The 21680-nt window shown below is 35.7% G+C and overlaps 1 long non-coding RNA gene across 1 annotated transcript; it reads right to left on the bottom strand.

Annotated features, from left to right (window-relative positions):
- Positions 1–6679: 6679 nt before the first annotated feature.
- LOC140330066 (uncharacterized) lies at positions 6680–19737 on the bottom strand. The gene is made up of 3 exons (XR_011920598.1): positions 19583–19737; positions 12952–13073; positions 6680–6944 (listed from the first exon to the last, which is right to left on the bottom strand). It is a non-coding gene; the product is annotated as an uncharacterized lncRNA (long non-coding RNA).
- Between the last annotated feature and the right edge of the window lie 1943 nt (positions 19738–21680).

Raw genomic sequence — 21680 nt, 5'->3', positions numbered from 1 at the left:
ACCAGAGAACCTAAAACTCCACTTCGGTCAAACTGCATATAGTGGTCATCAGATCCTGCTAGAAAAATGACTTAGCCCTGTAGGAAATACATTTCTGGAGGAGTTTTATTACTGTATCTTCTAAGTTGGTGAGTCTCCAGCTGACACCTCACTTCCCTCTGTGGACTAGCCAGGCTTCACATTGACTGACTTCAATGGAACACCTAGCATTTTTATTGCAGTAATGGTCTGTACAGGTCTGCAGAAATCTTAGACTGTTCATTGCAGGGAATGTGGCATTATTAATAAACACCAGGATTCAAAATAAATTTAAAGATTTAGAATGAGTAAAAGAATGTTGAAAATGTGGAATCTCTTATTACAAGACAGGAAGTGTGTCATGTGGATTTTGTAAATGCAGAACCCTCAGGGAGGTCCTTTGATGGATTCAGAGGGTCATGATGACATCAGTCACTCTCAACACAATTGTACATGAGGAGTGCTATACAGACACCCATTCATTCATAGTAGCTGTCACATAAACCAGAAAACTGTTGACACTTTTTGGTGGAAGAGGAGTAATGTATGGGACTGATTTGGATTGAATGTAATTTTTGCAGTTTGAGCTGCATTTCATTGGGTAACCTTTTTGGGGCCATTATAAAATGCCCAGAGTTCGATTTTAAACCTACATTTAAAGTTTAGCTTTAATATCCAAATTTACAAAACTTGTTTTATCAATAAACGTTTGAATTTTTTAGGTAAAACCTTTAGGGGGTAATATATAAATATAAATGTATATATATATATATATATATCAGTATATTAAAATTATGTAATCAGCTATTCTTTTTTTACCCTAGTTGTGTATGTACAAATTCTCAAAACATAAGCAATGTTAGACATATTCCGAATATATGGTCTTTAAGTCGTTACATTTTACAGCTTGCCAGTGCTGATCAAAAATATTTGTCATATCTTTATCTAAATCATCAGGCATTTGTAATGCGGTCAGTCTGTGTGAGAACAACTTGAGCTATGAATTTGATTAGGACAGATAAACATGGAGTATACTCATTGGGTTAATTAAGTTTAGGCTGTTGAAATATCATTTTGCAAGGGGGAATTTACTTAGCTTACTGAATGTGGTGAATGTATGCTGACTTCAGCCATCCTTTCATGTGCAGACCAAAATCATTTACTTGCACATGATTGGTTAGTCTTTGCAAAGTGGCTTTGCACCACATTCACTAACCTAGTTAACCTAGTTATGTCTTGCACTATAATAACTTTGCAAAGTGACCAGTCCAGCCTCCTAAGTAAATCAACTCCACTGGGAAATCTGCTAAACAGAAAGCAGAGCCAACATATGTAACAACTGGGCACTTTGTATTATAACTAACTGTAGAGGAGGTCATTGCACTGTGTATGATAGCACAGCATTAGCCTAGTTGTAATCTCATTGCAGGGAATTGCAAGCAAAAAGAGGAACATGAAGATGAAATGACATCATTGTAGTTACTAGTGTTTTTAAAGAAATGATCTTTAGAATCACAGGCTACAACCTGCCTGGAAAAACATTGACAGTATTGCAGAACCAGTCTATACCATATTTTCCATAATATAAGAACTAGATATTGAAACAATACCTATTACTTTTATGTATATTATTCTAATCATATCCACATACACTGTTTATCTTAAAAAAAAAAAAAAGGACCGTTTCCCTTTAAATGATTTTGTAACTGCTACAAACCATTGGAAGTATGACAGGCATTAATAGCCTGGGTGATTTGTGTGGTTATAGATTAGCAAGAAATTACAGCATTCATACAGATTGTCAGAAGATACATGGCTTGTAGCTTGATTTGCTTCTTCACCTCAATGATTATGAAACAAATTAACATCAAGAAGATGCTTCCTGACATTATGCATGCTTTGTTTGAACTGGAAAGTGTAGAGCAGAAGCAGCTACTAGTTGATTACCTGCAGAGAGATTGTAATGACCTTTCTTGGCCATAGAGACATCATCTATACGCAGCTTATTTATGTCTTTTTACCTCAAAAATAGAAATTTATATTGTACTAATTTAACTTATACCTTTGTCTAGTCCACAAGACATCAAGACTACAGGTTAGCTGGTTGATAATAGTATCACAATACCTAACAATTCTTTGCTTTCAGTAGTAATCATTTATTAAACAAATGCTTTAAAAAGCCATCCAAACACAAATACTTATTATGAGCATTGTGCAATTATTCAAGATTTATTACTACTGAAAGGTTTATATTTTTGCATGAGTACTAATTTATTGTTTGGTTTTGTAAATTCCTTTCTTGGCAACTGTTGTAAATTCTTGCATCAACTCTTCAACATCATCCTTGAAATGACAGACTCTGTTTTCTCTATTCCCCTTGGGGAAAAAGAATGGAGACTGCCACATGTAGCATGCATCACAGCACAAAAGAATGGTGGAAACTAAAATTGATGGTTATAAAAATGAACTTGACACCAGAAAACTAGCAATTTTTTCAAGGAGTTTAATTGCTATACAAGAGAACAATGCACACTTTATCCTTGTTTATCCACAATTAGGTATATGTATGAACCAGCCTTCTGGAATTCTGTTAGCTGAAAGGTTGTGCTTTTGTACCCACTGAACAAGGAAGCATGGCTTACATGAATTAAATTTATTTCTACTCCCGTGATGCTTTAAGTGTGCAATAGTGTGCTCCTGTGTTAATCCTGTACTTTCATAAATGAATGGGCATATATAGAAATGTGTTGCCCCGAGCCTATTGTCTAAAAGTTCAAATCTAAAGAAATAAAGCAACTTTGAATATTGTCTAAATCACATAGACCTTAGGTACGTACAGTTATGACACCCAAATAAGAGTACTTCCTGTTATGCATCCTTTCTGATCCCCAAAAGACAATCAAATATTCCCTTGATATACATTCTCTGATATGATTACTTGTAAACGTTAGTAGCTAGTTATATTCTTTCCATGTAGGAAATGCACTCTACGGAGCTGGCTAGAACTTTTACCAAACGGTTACTGTACAAAGATTTACATATGTGGAGGTTAAACTGCTTTCATTCCAGATGCAAAAAATGCCCCATTTGTCCTTTGCAGTGACCTTAAATTTACGATCCATAAGTGGACCATTTATATATTTATACAAGGTCATCATTTCGCCCATTAAACACCTCTTGTCAAGGAAGGATAAATTCAGTTCAGCTAATCTTTCCTTATTGCTGAGCTCCTCCATGTATCTAATGAGTATAGGTACCCTTCTTTGCACTCTCTTCAGTTTCAAGAAATCCCTTTTGTCAATTGGTTCCCAACACTGAACTGCATATTCTAAATGCAGTGTTATACGCTTACAGGAGTAAGATTATATTTCTTTTTGGAGTTAGTACCCCTTTTAATACAAGAAAGTATTTTGTTTGCTTCAAAAACTGTGGCTTGGTATTGCATTCTGTTATTTAGTCTGTGATCTACTAGAACAACCCAGTTGTACTCCCCCTAGAATGCCTTCAAAATGCACGATGCGTGCATGTTCTTAGCTCCCAAGTGCATATAATTTATCAACATTAAACATCATTTTGACTCCTTAGTTGCCCAATCAAACAATACATCCAGGTTTGCTTGTAAAATGGTACACCTAATTCTAAACTCTATATTCTTTATAAATATGTTTACAAGTCGTGATCCCAACACTGAACCTTGGGGTACACCCCTAATAATTTTAGATAACTCGGAGTCTGAATCATTTTTCATCGTTCTCTAAATAAAGCCTTAAGGCCAGTTTCCTATCCATTACCAAGTCTAATCATTGCCTTAATCTGTGACGTACTGCATCCACAGCCTTTGCTTATTTGCTCACAAAAAAGTATATTTGACAACTTTGGTCCTTTATGAAGCCCTGCTGACTTTTACTGATAATATTATTATCTGGAAAAAAAACTTGTGTGGTCCTTTTTTAAACTCTAGTACTTTTCTAAATAAACAAGTTCAATTTACAGTTCCTTGGTAAAGACTATGACCCCTTTATAAATATATGCACATCAATCCCTTGCTACCAAGCCAGTCATTATCATTCATTCATTCACTTACCTGTCCTTAATCCAGCAGCTACTTGGGATCTTCATTAAATCCTATAGCTAATTCATATCTTCCAAGTGAAGGGGGAACATCACCATTATCCAGCAAGACAAAGGGTTCTTTTCTATTAAAGGGGTACTATGCCGACCATTCATATAAGTGAGACTCAGCAGTTTCCACAGGACATACAATAGATTGTTGAACTCTGTAAGGCATACTTTATGTTCTTCTGATCAAAGGGTGTTTTGGTCCAAGCCACTGCTGGTTTCTATGTAGGTTTTACTTTTTTTAATCAGGTTCTCCTTAAAGGTAGTCTCTGGCAAAAATATATCTCATGTGCATTTAGTAAGAAACTCCAGTAGAGTGAAGTTCCACTTAAATCATGAAATTGGTCAAAGACATTTAAATTTTCCACAGCTCAGTGTACGATCCCAGTACCTACCAGGTGCATGGGAGTTGAGTTATCCCAGCCTAGCCAAGCTAGGTGGCCAAATGTTTGGAAACTAAAAAGAGCTCACTAACATTGCATTTATGGTGGTAAGGTAAGTATAATTCCATTTTTGCTATATACCCTGTTTCCCCAAAAATAAGACCTACCCCGAAAATAAGACCTAGGAGAAAAAGAAAATAAAAGCATACATACCGGTAAATTAAAAAAGTACTCACCGAGACAGCTCCAGATATCTGATCCTGCGTGTGTGTCCTTTATGCTGGCTGCAGCGTGTGTGTCTTTGATGCTGGCTGCAGCGTGTGTGTCTTTGATGCTGGCTGCAGGGCGTGTCTATTCCTGAGCCAAACTGAAAGTAAAAAGCCTGCACACGTGCCCCCGCGATTCTGAACAAGGAAGCAAGCTGCTGATCCCTGCCCTAACGGAGATCCCTGCACTTAATTACGGGTAAGTGATCAGAAGGGGACAATGGAGTCAATGGAATAGAGTGATCAGAAGGGGACAATCATTTCATAGTGATGAGAAGGGGACAATCATTGCATAGAGTGATCAGAAGGGGATAATCAATGGCATAGAGTGATCAGAAGGGGATAATCAATGGCATAGAGTGATCATGAGTGACTTTCAACAATAAGTGTGTACTGTAGTCTTCTTCATGGAAAAATAAGACATCCCCTGAAAATAAGCCCTAGTGTGTTTTTGGGAGCCAAAACAAATATAAGACAGTGTCTTATTTTCGGGGAAACACGGGTATATATATCTTAATAAATTCACAGGTATATATATCTTAATAAATTCTATATATCTTATATAGCAATATATATAATATATATAATATATATATATATATATAGCAATGTCTCTCCTATGATTTTTGTATAAATTCTCATTTAAATAATTTGAGAAGATTAAAAAAAGGCAAGTCACATAAATATCTGTTTGGGTACAAGGATGCCAAAAATCCACCTTGTAATATTGTGTGTATAGCTAACAATAATAAAAAATTCTTCATTATGTTGTGAAATGTACATTACTAATAATAATCTGCTAAACTAGATACCAGCGACAGTGTCACTTTCATTCCAACAGAGAATGGCATTCAATGAGATTTGGATCATCCTTGTAACAACCAGCAGACATGTCATCAGAATGACAAATGACCTCATCTAATTACCAGACTGCTGTTGTTTCAAATAGCTTTTTCCAAAATCCATCTATTTATCTCAACAAAGGTAACTCTGTGTTCCCAGCAGAAAAGGGAATATGACAAAGGTCACACCCTATGTCCACACAGTAAATTAAAACGTGCGTTGAGAGATCATGAATGCGCTTGGAAAAATTAGTTCACCAGATAACATTCAATTTATTTTCATTGCCAAGAAAAGGACACAGATTGTATCTCTGTGAACGTTTAGGTGAATGATAAAAACTGAGTGTAACCTTGGGAATTGTTGTTAACTACAATCATATCTGAAATATGCATTGACAGACAAAAGAGAGAGCATTACAGAGCATGGCATGTATGTGGGCCTTTATTTCATACCCATCAGTAGTGTAAATGGCATTGTTCACTTCTTGGGTTAAAAACTGTTATATCCAAAAATTACAGAGACAGATGGAAACTCTAGCTTTGGCTTGGGTTTGTCACAGGTTTCTCAGTAGGGAGAAAATGATTTATAATGATGCTGAATTAATCCCAGACCACTGGGTGTTAAACTCAGTCAGAGAACGTTGACTATAAACTTATTTAAAGACCTATAAGAAGATTAATGCTATCTGCACAGATGTCATGCCATGTAAAGCAAGCTGCCTTTCAAATAATAAAAACCCAGAAATCCAGAGATTCTGCTGCATTGCTTTATACTGCGGTTAGTGTGGATCCTCCTTGTCTTTTGAGCTGAATTTGAGTTTTACCAATTGCTTAACCGCTTATTAGAGACAATTCCATCCAAGAAATGACATCAAGTCAATACAGCCAGGAATACACCTGCTAAAAGAATAATATTTGTCATGGCAGTTTTCAGGAGGTTACACTGCCTTCATTGTTTTTTCTAATTAACAGCAGATTTTGTAATCCTTTATTGCTATACATTGATCTAAAATGACAAAGCGGAGCGGATGTCAGAAAGGTGGCAAGCTCGCACAGACACATATATATGTTTATTACATTTACATTATTACAAGTAAAGAATAAACAGGAATACCACCAGCTGGTTTTCTTTCCACGGCATACATCATATGTTAGTGGCTTCTCCTACATGAAAATATTTGTCCTGCATTGTAAATGAGGATGTTGAGGACACGCATACGTGTTGTTATTGAGCTCCAACTACAAAGAGAAAGGGAGTATTCACTTATTCTTCATCGTCTAGATCATCATTTCTCAGCCATTTTAGCCCTGAGGAACTGTAAAAAAAATGTTTAGGTCTTATGAAACTTTTTGTTGGTCAGTGTGGAAAAAAGCCTCCTAAATTAGTGGGGAAAGAAAGCCCCCTTACAATGATGGCTAAAACCACATTTTCATAAACAGAATTACCTACACGTTTTTTAGTACTGGCCTCATTTCTGTTTTAAGCAAGCAAATACAGGTGAAATAACCAACCACCAAAACATCTTATATTTTAAACCTTTTTATGTTCTTTATTGAAATAAGGGTTCACTGTGTTGCTGGGACCTGACTTTACTGACTGGGACCTGACTTTACCTGAGTATAGATCACATTCTATTCCAAGATCTTTCAGCGGTCAGTGTTCTTGAGAGTCCACTATATTAGAGTCTATTTACATGATGTGATCATCAATGCTGCCGCCCACACTAAAAAAGAAATCACACACTTATTCCCAAAAAGGTGCTCTTAGCAACACCATGAGACTGCCCTAATTCTGGCTTTACATAACATCTTCAGAAGACAATGCACAGTGAAAGATCTACCTATCTCCAGATCAACACTGCAAAGTAAATTTGACTGTTTATTCTGAATTAGGCTACATACACACGTGCAATAATTATTGTTGTAAACAAATGAATAACGACCGATTGGCCGATAATTGTTAAAAAAAGAAGTCCACAATGGCTGGTCAATGTCAACGACGGAAGTGGAAACGAACGACCTGGCTGATCTGATTGGGCGAGGGTTGTTCGCTATCTATTGTGTTTACAGTCGTTCAGTGATCGTGGATTGTTCTGCGGTACATTTTCCTGTACATGTCGCTTCCTGCATCATTCAAACGATCGTATCTAGCGTGTGTACATTATTGGTGGATTATATTTGAACGGTCGTATTGTTTCAGTATGTACAGAATTGTGAACAATACGATTGTTCAAAATAATCGTGAATAATCAGTAATCGGTCGTTAATCGTTCATTTTCTAACGACAATTATTGCACGTGTGTACTTAGCCTTAGTCAATGGTAATATGTGATGTATGGAAGGACCATAACTAACTACAACTATTTTCCAACTTGCAAAGCAATCTTTGTGTGGCTTAGCAATTACTAAGCCTGTGACTGATGTAAAATTACTAAACTGACCATTTTTAAAACTATCCTATATGATTAAAAACTGCAAATATCTGACTGTAAGGGGTTGACTAAAGATTGGTCATTGGTAGGGGCATCTATACACCTAAGGAGGTCTAAACAAGCACTAGAATCAGTCTCTATTTCATTTCTTTGTACAGCAGTAACAATTTTAGTGAGAGATACAACTCTATAGTGATGGACCATCATTTCTTTTGTTTGTTTTTATTATTTGGTATAATTTTCCATTTTACATCTGCTTTAATAGTCCTAAAAACTTTTGGAAAATCTATTTACTTTCTGGATTAATAAAAATAAAATTGATTATAACAATTCTAAAATGCTCCAAAGTAGTTAGTAGTCTTTCTAGCACAATAATTCTTCATGCTGCACTGTCACAAAAAATGTTAGTATTCATAGGTGGTTTACAATAACACCTGGGAATAAAAATGAGCAATTAAACTCTCTCTGTGCACAGAAGACATATTTACATCTGTAGTTTAGGTTTATTTAAAACCAGCAATAATTGTTTACAATTACCATGTAAAAACAGTTTTGTTCAGGTAGTGTACACAAGGAAAATTAATTTTCATGGATCTTGTGATGCTGCACGATTTACAGTCCATCGAAAATAGACATATATATTTTTTAGAATATAAAGAAATAGTGTTTGTTCACTCCTGAATGCATTTAGCATACACTAGTTTCACAGATTTGTAATGGAAAATTGACATTACTTGTACATTCACTAGGTTTCCACCATATTATTTATAAAGTATATTTGGCATATATTTAGGGATTCATTGCTGTCATTGACTAACATTCACCAACATCTATTCTTCAATGGTAAAGGTTGGACACTGTAACATTACATACCAGGGGGTGCTGAGGAGTTCCTGGCTTTGCTCCCTTCCAGATGAAATAGAAAAATGAGTGTGGGGGCATATGACAGCCTAATATCTTAGTATGTAACTGTGCAAATATCAGGTCTTTGCAATTCTTAAAACTTTTTTTTCTTTTAGTGAGAAGCTGTGATGGCAGAGGCACAAGCAAGTTTCACGTAGTTGGAGTTATGGGATGTCATAAAGTTTTTGTTTCTCCAGGGAAAGGAAGGACACTTCTCTCCCAGTGTTTGTGACATCTCAGTGTTAGGATGTCATATGCCCCCACACTCATTTTTCTATTTCATCTGGAAGGGGGCAAAGCCTGGAACTTCTCAGAACCTCCTCCTACAACAAAAGTTCAGTTTGCTGCCATTTTTAAAATGTATGCCAGTCTGAGATAGTGAGTTGAGTGAGTGAGTTACTCATTTACCACTTCCAGGCACCTACTGGCAAATGATAGCCACCCAGTGCAATAATTCTATTTAAATAACCGCTTAAAGTAGATGTAAACAATAAAAACCCAATATTGTGTTTAATATAGCACCTTTTTCATTAAACAATTGCATGTTTTTTGTGAATCAAACATTTCCTTTTGTTAATAATGCACTTTCCCTAACATTATGAACATGAACATAGTTTGAATGTGTTTAGATTGGGGGACTTCTGGAAGAACAATTGATCAATCTAGATTTAGAGTGATTTAATTGATTTAGAGTACACACATGTTCCATGTAATACCTTTCTACTAACAGTATCTTTAAAGCATTTACAATTACATTTTCAAGAACTCACAATATTGTTCTTCATGCTAACTATATGAATTTTCTCAAGAATTGCTATGCAACCTGCACTGTGCTGTATTGTATGCCATGTCCTTCTAGCTCAACAGTTTACATTCCTTTTGAATGATATGTTTGATACCTTAAATTATTGCAATCTGATCATTTAAACAGTAACTAATGATAACATTTTAACATAGTAAATAAATTTGTTCAAATATTTTAATTGTTTTTTTTGGTACCATTGCCGGAGGAAAGGGGATCGGAATCTGATGTAAGGTAAAAAAACATTTTAGACAATTGTTACTGAAACAAGCTTCCCCAGTGAAAGATTTTTTGTTTTACTTTCCTGTTCTGGATTTTTTCTAACTTTCAGTCCCAGTGACAGTTGTCACCATCACACATACAATTCAATCTCACCAGCAAGCCACAGACAATTAATAAAATCTGAAAGGGACAACTTTCTATCTCAGCAACCTTCAATACAACATTAATAAAGTCTTAACTGTAAACACACTTGAATGTAAATTTTGTCCAGGCTATGCACATTAAACTATTCAGCATATTCTGAGCAAGCAGTAAAAGTACTTTAAAACAAGCCTTTCTTTATCATTGTATCTATAGGCATTGTGGAGAAAAATCTTTACATTTTCACAACAGACATACAGAAATCACATCAGCTTTGCCATCTTTATTATATGGAATATTAGATTGCAGCCTTCTAATTCAAATAAATACCAGGTTCCAGTAAAATATTACAAATCAACTAAATCAGGACTCTGTGTAACATTTGAGGATTGGGTACTTTAAAGTACATGCAACTAGAGAGGTCAGTGATGGTTTTTTTACAGGTCATTTACTGCATGTTTAAAATATGGAACTATATTAATGTCCATGTTCTGGGTACAAGTGCACTTTAAGGACATGTATGAACTGCAAACAATTGTATATAGGTAGTCCCCGGGTTACATATGAGATAACGACTGTAGGTTTGTTCTTAGGTTGAATTTGTATGTAAGTTGGAACAAGTACAATTTTTAATAAATGCAATTAGAACAGATGAACTTTATGGAGCCTGGACATTCATTAACTTATCAAGCAAGCTGTGCTTTGATATGCAAAAAGAAACTGCTGCAGAGTTTGTCTTGGTCATTTAGGAGTTACAAGAGGCTGCAGAAAGAGCTCACCCCCTAGGATCACCCACAACCTCAGCTGTGTTTAGCAAAAGACTTCCGCAAGTCATGCAAACTGCCCCCCTCCAAGCGTCTGTCCTGCACAGGAGCGAACAGAGACGCCCCTGGAGTCTACCTAGGAGTAGTCCTTATGTTGGATGTCCTTAACCCGGGGACTACCTGTACTTGAAAATGGGAACAGTTAGGACAGACCTTTCATTCCGTTCCTTAACTCTTGTGAATTTGTAAACTTTCTGTATATGCTATGCTCACAGTTTGTAATATTGCTTTATAATGATTGTACCATAGCAGCATAAACGTGTCCCTGAAAAAGGGGTCCTGATTTTGTTACATACATACATATATATAATATATCTATATATATTATATATCTATATATATCTATTATATTATTATCTAATATTTTAATCTATGAAATTTAGCTATTTGCCTTTGTGGGTGAGAAGGATTTATTTGGCCATTGCCATATGTGTTTTCAGCCTAATAACTTACTACAAATTCCTGTGCACTATTTTATTTCCTGACTGTCTTGGGCTTCAATACTATGAGTTACTGAACTGGTGCTGATTTGCATACTTGTTCTATGTCAGTGAAAGTAATGAAAACATCGAATGAAAATGACAATCATGTAACCAGCAGAATTCACCAAATGTAGCCCATGTAATTTCTCTGGACAGGTTTGCTATACCTTGCACACTTTTAACACTTACATTTGCATTTCTTTGGTGTGGGAGGGGAGCAGTCAGTATCCTAAAGAGTTTATTATATAGTAATTAAGTAAGTAATAAGGAAAAAAGAAGTCTACTTGGTTGATTGGCTGTCTTATATTACAACTACATATACTGACACTTGAAAAGACTAAACCTTTTTAGATGAAACAAGAATAATCATACATATAGGTACCCAAAGGTCTGATGTGCACAGGTGAATTTGTGTCCATTACATTCCTCTTTTATGAATCTTTTACCATGGTGTCCAACCAACAAACTTGGGGCAGCGTGCGGCCCTTTGTCAGTTATTTTGCAGTCATTGGGGCCCTGCAGACACCAGTCTTTACATTTTCTCAGGCCAGTAAAGAAAATCAGACTAGCTTTTAGACAGCCTAATTTATTTTACACTTTCTTACATTTTCTTTTCTGGCCATCTTCTGTTAAATGTTATGGCCATCTCCTAAAAAATGTCTGCAAAGAAATATAGCCCAAAGTATGTGTTTTGTGTGCTGAAGTATGCTCCTTGTGCATTGCAACGTGTCGTTTTTAGACGTTCATGGAGAAATGAGCTACAATAATGACTGTCTGTGCGCTATAGAACACACAATAAAATGGATAAACTAAATATAAAAAAGCTATGCTTGCTGAACAAAAAGTAACATCCTTTGATGTTTTGCTTTTATCACATCTAATTAAAGGTAATACTATAGCCACATAACAGCAGAAATTCACATTCCAGTTTTGTGCAACCAGTAATAAATGACCACTAACAGAAGATAATGCATATGTCAGATGGCAAAGTTACAGGAATTCATCCACACTGTGAACTTTGCTTTGAAGTACAATGCTTTGTGTTGTATCTTTCATGAGACTCTTTCTGCTCGTCCATTAAACTTTTTTTTATTCTGTTTTTGCTCTTTATTCTCGGTAAATAGAGACTTGTTACATTCTGCTAAAGGTGAAAGTTAGCAAAGAAACAGTAAGTAAAAGGTTGCAATTTCCAATTTTGTGAAGTGGTAAATATCAGGTTATTCAGGATATCATGAATATGTCTGAGCACTCTCTTGACAGCAAACAATCTGTTAGCAATTTCTTTATATCATTGTCAGATCTGTTTTCTTTTGGTTTCTTTTAGATTCTCACTGTATTTTCTCACAGGTAGATAAAACTGGTAGATTGTCTGTATCTAAAGGTAGGGTTAAAAGGGTTTTTTCATGAGAAAAATTTATTAAAAGGGTGGCGTCAAATTACATATTTAGGAGATTTTTATGCCAAATGATTTTAATTTCAGTTCTGAGATTTATTTAGCTCTGCCTCACAATACTGACCCGTTTGGCAGGGTAGGAGACCTGCTTTTTTTCTGCTGCAGGTAGGTTGCACTTACTGGTCTTGTCCCACCACAGCCTCCAATAAAACATTGAAAGAACAATGGTGATGTTTCACTTCCAGTCTGAGGGAGCAAAAGGATTTCATTAAATCAAAATCATGTGTTTACACTGCTTGTATACAAAATTATAATAATAACGCCCACAAAATTATTAACGGCAGCCATGTCTGCAGGGGAAAACATAGAGGTTGTTACATTTGGGAGGTGCAATAGAGAATGCTGTACCATGGCAAGATGACCAAATGCAAAAGAAGAAGCTTCCTGATTATCTCTCAATGTGGCCCCTGATCGCCTCATTATAAATATTATTGTTGGAAGGGGGTGGCCAAGCAACTGGGAAAGAGGAGTGACTTTCAGAGCTGACTGTCAGTTTTTATATGTACCTATTTGATTTTTGATTCTCCATAGCTCTACTCTAATTGGTTTCCTCTTCACGTACCTGCATCGTAGGGCTGGGTGAATGTTCTCTGGCCATTATGTAACATGCATTTGAAAATCATTCTGCTTAAAAAATAAAACAGCATTTAAACAAAATCTTTATTTCTTGAATTATATATATTCATTGAATATTAATGCCCTTCAGTGTGCATTTGACCAGAAGCAAAATGCAGTTAATCATTTTGAATTTATCTGTCTGTTGGCACATAATCGAGAAACCTTAGAATATAAAAGCATTCTATAGCAAAATATACAAAGGGAATAGTTATGGCTAATGCAATTTACAATAAAACGTGCATTGATGAAAACGAAGCAATTTTAACCTATCCGATTGGCTTTTCTTTTCTCTCCAGGTCACAGAAAGTGAGGATCAGTATACAGATTAGAAGGAAAAAACTATATTACCATATAATAAGAAATGTAATGAAATTCTTAAAACAGATGATCAGTCAATTCTTTTAAGATACTAATGAACATGGGCATATCTTTGCACTATATCAAATTTTTGAAGTCATAACTTTATGATATTTAATACATATTTTTTGTATGTAAAAAAAATCTCACAAAGTATCACATGCTTGATTGTCTCAACAAGGCGGACATAGGAGGTGCAAATCATACTATTGAATGAGGACCCTCCACAGCCAAACAGGGTGCCCCACAGAAAACAAATTGTAATGGGGGAGGGGGGCAAGCCAGTTCTGCATAGGGGCCCACTAAGTCTTATTTATCCCTTAAGGTGCTCTTTTTTTCATAGTCACATATATGTATAGGAAGAAAAGAGAAATGCTGGTTTGTTCTATACAAAATAAGATACATCTGTCAATAAGAAAAAAGGGACATCTGCAGACAGACTTGTAAGCCTTCTGTAGACTGCAGTGTTTTTTTTGTTTTTTAGGTAATAGTCATTCCATTAGACTCAGAAAATCAAAACACAATTACCGGTACTCAACTATCATTGCCAATTTTTTGTGGACAGATTTGGAAATACCAGGCTACCTGCAATGATAGTTATCTCAAAGGAGGTTGGGCAGGAAAAGAACTGGATTGTAAATTGTGCCTAATCAACTTATATCGGTCCAAGAAGCTTATGGCGTTGGCGGAGTACGTAAGCATGAACATAAAATTGTGTGAGGTTGCCTCGCATATACTGCTTCCTCATGCCAGGGAAACACTGCCTTTAGGGAGGCGTTGCATGTAGCTTTTTACAGATGCAGCCCCATAGGGAATGAATTGGGGCGCCAGTGAGCGATACCAGTACCACTACGCTGCTGCCAGTTGTTAAAGGTGCAGACGCTGGTCCTTTACGAAGTGACCTGGCAGCATGCTTCTTGCAGGCACCTTGCCGATCCCAAAGCAGGTCTGAGCCTGCCCTAAGACTGGAAACATTTTCTTTCATTTTGCTTAATCAAAAGATACAGGTAGTCCCCAGGTTACATACGAGATAGGGACTGCTGGTTTGTTCTTAAGTTGAAATTGTATTCCCCCCATCAAGCCTCCGTTCTGCACAGAACGAGCAGGTAAGCCCCATTCATATCTAGGAGCCATCCGTATGTCAGATGTCCTTAACTCGGGGACTACCTTTAAAGTCTTAGATTATCATACGTAAAAGTAGAAAATAAAGTAGTTTTATAATATCAGTGTTTAAAGTTTCACTCTGGTCATGTACAAAGTTACCCCATCAGCTGATAAATAATGTATTTTCATTTTTTTAGGGGATGAGATAAAACAGAGTATAGCTCACTACCACAAAAGCCAGAGGTCTGGTCCTCTTTACCTCACTACTGCAATGTGGGTGGTCACTCCTATGTTATCAAGTACATTAAACGACCAGCGAGTGGTGGGCATTTTGCAAGGTTAGATTAGAAAAAAGTGATTTTTGGAAACACACACAAGTATCAGTTTATCCAGGGGGCAGCATTTGGTATGCTATTGTTAATTATTATTACACAGTATTTATATAGCGCCATCATATTACACAGCGCTGTACAAAGTTAATAGTCATGTCACTAACTGTCCCTCACAATCTAATGTCCCTACCATGGTTATATGTCATTTATATGTCATTATGTAGTCTAAGGTCAATTTTGTGGGGAAGCCATTTACCCTTACTGCATGTTTTTGGGATGTGGGAGGAAACCCACGCAGACATGGGGAGAACCTACAAACTCCATGGAGGCCACAAACTTTCCTGATAAAACGCTTCCATCTGAGATGGAAATGGAAGACTCAAGAAGGACACAACCAGGAGAAGCTGGAAAGGACCCTGCCTGGCTGACATGGTACCTCTGTAAAGCTTCAACAGACAAAAACTGAAGATCAAGTATCCAGTTTTCAAGATGATCGCTGAACACCATTTGGTGAGGAAATCATGAAAAGCTCTTACTGAAGCCAAGTAACTTTTAGTGTGTCCTTTTGTTTACATTGCCAGTGTTCACCCACTAGGAAGGGATAGATAGCATGTGCATGTGTGTATGTATGCATAGTTTTGATATATGTATGTTTTGTTGTGTCTTCCTGTAACTCTGAATAGTTTGTAAACACGCCATTTATTGTCGAGAAAAAACATAAAAACTACAAAACAGGCTTTGTTCCATGTACTTTACTGAGTGAACTAGACTAACAGTTAGCTATACAATAGCAATAGTATATTGCAAAAGATTTTGCAACCATGCTAAATATTTGGTGGCTTGTGGTTGGGACCCAAAGCAAAACATTTGGTGCTCATCCAAGATCTTCAAGCAAAACAGGGCCCTAGGCTAAGATAAATATTATCTGTTTTATGTCATTATCTAAAGGGAAAAAGAGCACAAAATTGTTTCTTTGCTGACTGAAAAGAGGGCCAGTAGTAAAAGACAGACTGGGCGAGATGCCAGGGTCAGTGCCAGGGAGCAGGTGAGTATTGCATGCAAATCTTCTGTTTTTACATTTTTTTAAATGACTAGCAATGGGTTTAAAGAAAAAAAAAACAGGAGGAATTGGGATTTAAGCACAGTTAGGTTCTTATTTCTATGTGCTATTGAGGCTTTGTGAATCAGAGGCATTGTTTCTTATGTGCAGTACTTGTTCTAAAGCTTCCAGCATAATGATTTTGTACCCATAGATGACTACCATACCAATATACACTCATCTAGCAAGTTCTTGCATGTGTCAATTCTTCCAAAAAGAATAAGGGCACAATAAAAATGCTTAGTGACCATCAATCTAATTTACTCTGTAATTGTGTTACCATGCTTACTTGCCGCTTCCCTATTTTACCAATTGTAAATTACTTAAGCTGCCTTTTAAGCATATCTGAAAAATTGGTATAGTACAGTTATCTACTTTCAAGTCTAAAGCTTTTTACTGTTTATCAAATGTTTGATATATTATCTATGTATTATAAATAGTAAAATGTTTATTTTTTGCATTGTTTTCAAAAACAAAATAGTGTTTGAGATTAGCAACAGAACTACAAGAATATCAGTGTAAAGGATATACTATCATATATATGAATTAATCACATAGATGAGATGAACTGGATGAAATGTTCTAAGCTTTTATGTTTAGAAGATATCTTGTGCTTTGCGCATGATGACAAATTCATTTAAATGATTTATTACCATAGGATACCATTACTATCACTTTCTATAAATACACTGAGCAATGTTTGCTACATTGAAAGTGTAAAATAGGTCATAATATTCGAGGCTAAAAAGCACATCTGGTATTTTTACCTGAATTATGCAGAACACAATAAAATGCTATAAAAGCTGATTGCACTATAACATTTTCTGGCACTTTCAATACAATATTGTTTTTTTTTCCACTTAAAGCCTCATTTCAGCCAATGATTTTTCATGTTTCAATAGAGCTGTCAGGTTTAGCGTTACCAACAACCCATTTTTTATGGACCGTTTTTAAAAAAAGTAAGGTCTTGAGTGTTTGTGATGGTCCCTGTATGACCAGCTTTGTGCATGTGACTTGGCATAATGATTTGCTGCCAATAAATGTGCACAAAATGTCAGAGCTGACATAAAAAAAGAACAGAGGAGAAGGACAGAGAATTCTATGGATTAGGAATGAGTCTGCTCTTCACTTTCAGATTTTTATCGCGGGGGCAGTCTGGGGCAAGCTAGCCTTAGGATGTTGCCTATCTATAGATATATGCCATATCTTGTGCCTAGTTACCTTTTGCAAGGTTACAGTCTGATGCTTTAAAACTATTATAAGCCGACAATTACAGAGATTTGTACATGTTTTACTGAAACACTGGATTCTATTGCAGACATACCAATCCTATAAGAATTGGTCCTAATGATTTTTTTAAATTATATTTCTTTTCTTATAGGGATCCTCAGTTGTACCCCTAACATCTCATTAGGGTTACACATAATAAATAGTGAGTGTAATTCAACAGAAGCTGTCAGAGACTGCAGACATGCAACGGAAGATGGTAAAAAACTATGGCTGAGATTTCATTGGTTCTATCATGCAAAAAAAAAAACAAAAGTAAACAGTAAACTCCCACTCCTTCATCCTTCTGTGATTCAAAAATCAGACTACGGTATTCTTTGATTCACTGAAGACCCTCCTTTTCAGTCCAGAAAGTTTAGAGAGGTCTTGGGGTATGGGCCTTGAGTGAGAGCACAGCTAAAAGGCCTTCCTTCTTCTAAATAAAGTTTATGACTTGCTGAATTTATACGGCTATATAATTTCTAGAAGTACCCTGCTTTGGGCAACTGGAGGAATCAAAGAGATGACTCTACCTTCAAAATGCTGTTCACTTTTCAAATAATAGAATCAAACATCCATTATATAGAGTTCCTTCTCCTTGGGTTGTTTAGGATTCATGTAAAAAGGAGGTTATTGTTGCACTCAATGGTTTGAACGTTTTTGGATTCTTGATTCCTGAATATGCACTACCTCAATAGAACTCAATAGAACATCTCCCAGGAAAGAATGTTCTGAAAAAATTCCAATGATTTTGCTCTTTCTTAGCATTTTAAGATATATCATGTGTGTCCATCCAGAAGAGCTTCTCCCACTGCATGGGTTTCTCCTATGTCTGCCTTACAATCCCTTTTGGGCTTGAATGATGAAGACATGAGACCCCAAGCACCAAAAACTGGTGCCTGTTGTGATTCTTACAGGTTAAACTTGTTTCTAGGTACAACCTGCCCAAGGAGATAGAGATAGATTGAGCCACTGAGTAAAGTTTTGACATAACTTGGAGGAGGTCTTCAGAGACATTGAACTCCATTTGCAATAAGACAAAGTTAAAAAAAAATGAGATAAAGTTAAGCCCAAGTTATATTGGGGATTGGCAACAAAATGTTACAGCAAAGTGGATACCACCCTACTTCCATGCCTCAACCCTCAGTAGTACCCGGAGACTATGGGCCTGATTTTTTAGAGCTCTCCAAGGCTGGAGTGGATACACTTTCATCAGTGAACCTTGGTGACCCAGCCAACCTAGAATTGATTTCTGAAAGTAATTTGCTATTTGTTAGCCAATGTTTTCAATCCTGGACCAGGTCCATTAGATTTTTTTGGATCACCCAGGTTCTCTGATGAAAGTGTATCCTCTCCTGGAGAGTCTTGGAGAGCTTTATTATACCAGGCCCTATGATGGCACAGATGGATGACAGTGATATATTTTTTAAACTATTTTTAATTATTATGTAATTAATTATTATGTCTCCCTGACCCCCTTCCCCTCCTTCAATACAACGTTCAGAGGTTTTGCAATTAACTTAAAATGTCATCAGGTGAATCTAAAAATGCACTTTCTTTTTAAAATATTCCTGACTATATTTAAACTTGTAATTACAAAAAGAAGATTTACTTTTTTTAAAAAAAAAAGGTTAGGATATATTTACACAGACACCCCTACACCTAGAATTTTGGTAATAATAAAATGTTTAAAGCTTTTCAATTACGCTGTAAAGACACACTCTTTTGAGGTCTCCTGTACCATTCTCTGCAAACAAAAGAGACCGAAGTTCATGAAAATCATAGAAGACCAGCAGTCCCTAATTTATTCATTTCCTCATTCCACAGTCAGTGTTGCTTAGATTATTCATCTTTCCCTTAATAATGTTTGATCAAATACCCAATTTAAATTTAAGTTAAACATTTGACTCTTCCCGTACCTTTTTCCTTTTTCTTTCTTCCCTTTTTTTCTCTTTGTTTCTATCTCTATTCTTACTCATCTTTTTCTTCCTTTGGGCCTCCAGTAAACAGTTCCTCTCGTTTATTGCCTTTGATAAAAAAGATAAAACGTCTTTCTTTGTTTGCCATCCAGACGACCTTTGATTTACTCCCTTGGAACAATATTTATCTGTGTGTTGTAATTGTTCTACTTTCTGTTCTGTGTTGTAAAAGTTCTACTTGTTTTATCACTTTCTATATGCTTGTAAAACTCTGTTTTTAATATTTTTGTCAAGATAATGGGATTTATGTATCAATGTTTTTTAATGAGGACTTCTGGATTGCCTTTAAAATTTAAAATAAAAACTACCCCCTTAAACACTTAGGCATGTTTGCATGCTTTATTTAATTCGTTTCAATTGTGATTCTTTTTGAAGTGTTTTTTATTAGCAAGCAGGTTTACCTATAAAAGTTGTTAATAATTTTTTTTTTTATGTATAATTGAAAAAACAGCACAGACCTGTTAATGTCCCACAACAAAAGTGCAAAGTATCTACTGTAAACCCTTACATTGAAGTGATATTCTGAATCAATTACACTAATATAGATTTCACAGAAACAGGCAACCTTAGCTTACGCTTACATGTAGCATTCTAAATTTATTTGATTATGTATATCTTAATACTAAATTTCCATAGGACGACTCATACCTTAAAGATGGATTTTAAATAGATATACTAGTCCCTGTCGAAAGTGACAATTTAAATGTAGCAATTCAATCCTTTTAGATTTGCATGAAATACATATGATTATCTTGAACCCTTATAATGTTTATCTGGATTTTGTGCCTGCGGCATCACATATTTAATTATTCTGCTGACACTTTTATGTCAGTAGTATCAATGACTGCACAATCGCTTTTGTATCTAAGAAAGATAGATATTATCTTCTAACTTTTCTTTGAAGGTAATGCTTGCACTAGGACTTTGTGTACCGGTATATTAAAGAATATAAATTTTCAGAACATTCAGTTCTAGCAAACTGACCACTCCAAGTAGCAAAAAGCTTTGTGAAGAATAAAAGAGCCACTCTACACATATTACTTAAAACAGAAATCTAAGGCTTGAGTATGCCTAATTTACATATCATTTTTCTTCTGCGGCCCCCTGACAGCTTTACAGACTTGCTTCACCAGCTCAAATATGCCAAAAAGATGTCTGCAGATATCTTTTATTTTTATACAGTAGTGATATCACAGGAGCTTTATTCTCATGGACTTATTCCGGTTGGAGTATATGTAAGTACAATCACTACAATCTCATTTTGGCTTTGACAAGTTAATGTAGAGCTTTTGCTCCATTTTTCACTTTCCCCACACTTTGCTGTGAAATATTTCATAGCCTGCATAATATTGCCCACTTCCTCTGAACTTCCTGTTACTGAACAGTAAAAAAAGAAGCTACATAGTAGCAAAGCTCATGTCTCACTTTAAATCTATATCTTTCATTAATATAACACCTTCTTATCCTGCTATGATGGTCTTTGCAAACACTCTCCCTTTTGCACTATGCCTATGTTTTGTCCCTGTCTCCTAGCCTACAAATGGCTTTTTAGCATACATTATGGAGGTACAGAACAAAGATTTTTTTCTCAATAAAGAACCAAATGTATTTGGGTTAGGGTTCCCCTAAAAAACCAATAGCAACCAATGAATGGATGGTACATAGACTATTATCACAAGATTGTTGATGAGCTTTCATTTCTGTGATCTACATTGGGTAGAGCTCAGTGCCAAGAAACATTTAAAAGCAAAGTCAATATTATATTGCAAAATGTTAAAGCTATCTTAACAAACCCATAACAACCAATAATGCATTATAAACGCAGACCTTAATATACACATATTGCATTAAAAGGCACTTATCTAAATAAAAAAAAAACAAAAGTAAAATAATATAGTATTATATTTCTTGGATAAAGTAGCTGCATTTGTTTTCTTTTTTAAACTTTTTTTTCCTTTAATGAGGTAAGCTTGCCAGCAACATACTTCCTGTCCTAAGATTACAATGCTCACTTACTGGGGCTGATTTATTAAAGTTC

This window comes from Pyxicephalus adspersus, chromosome 4, assembly GCF_032062135.1.
Source record: "Pyxicephalus adspersus chromosome 4, UCB_Pads_2.0, whole genome shotgun sequence".
Lineage (NCBI taxonomy): Eukaryota > Metazoa > Chordata > Amphibia > Anura > Pyxicephalidae > Pyxicephalus > Pyxicephalus adspersus.
The sequence above is the reverse complement of the archived record's forward strand: the minus strand, read 5'-3'. Positions and strand labels throughout refer to the sequence as shown.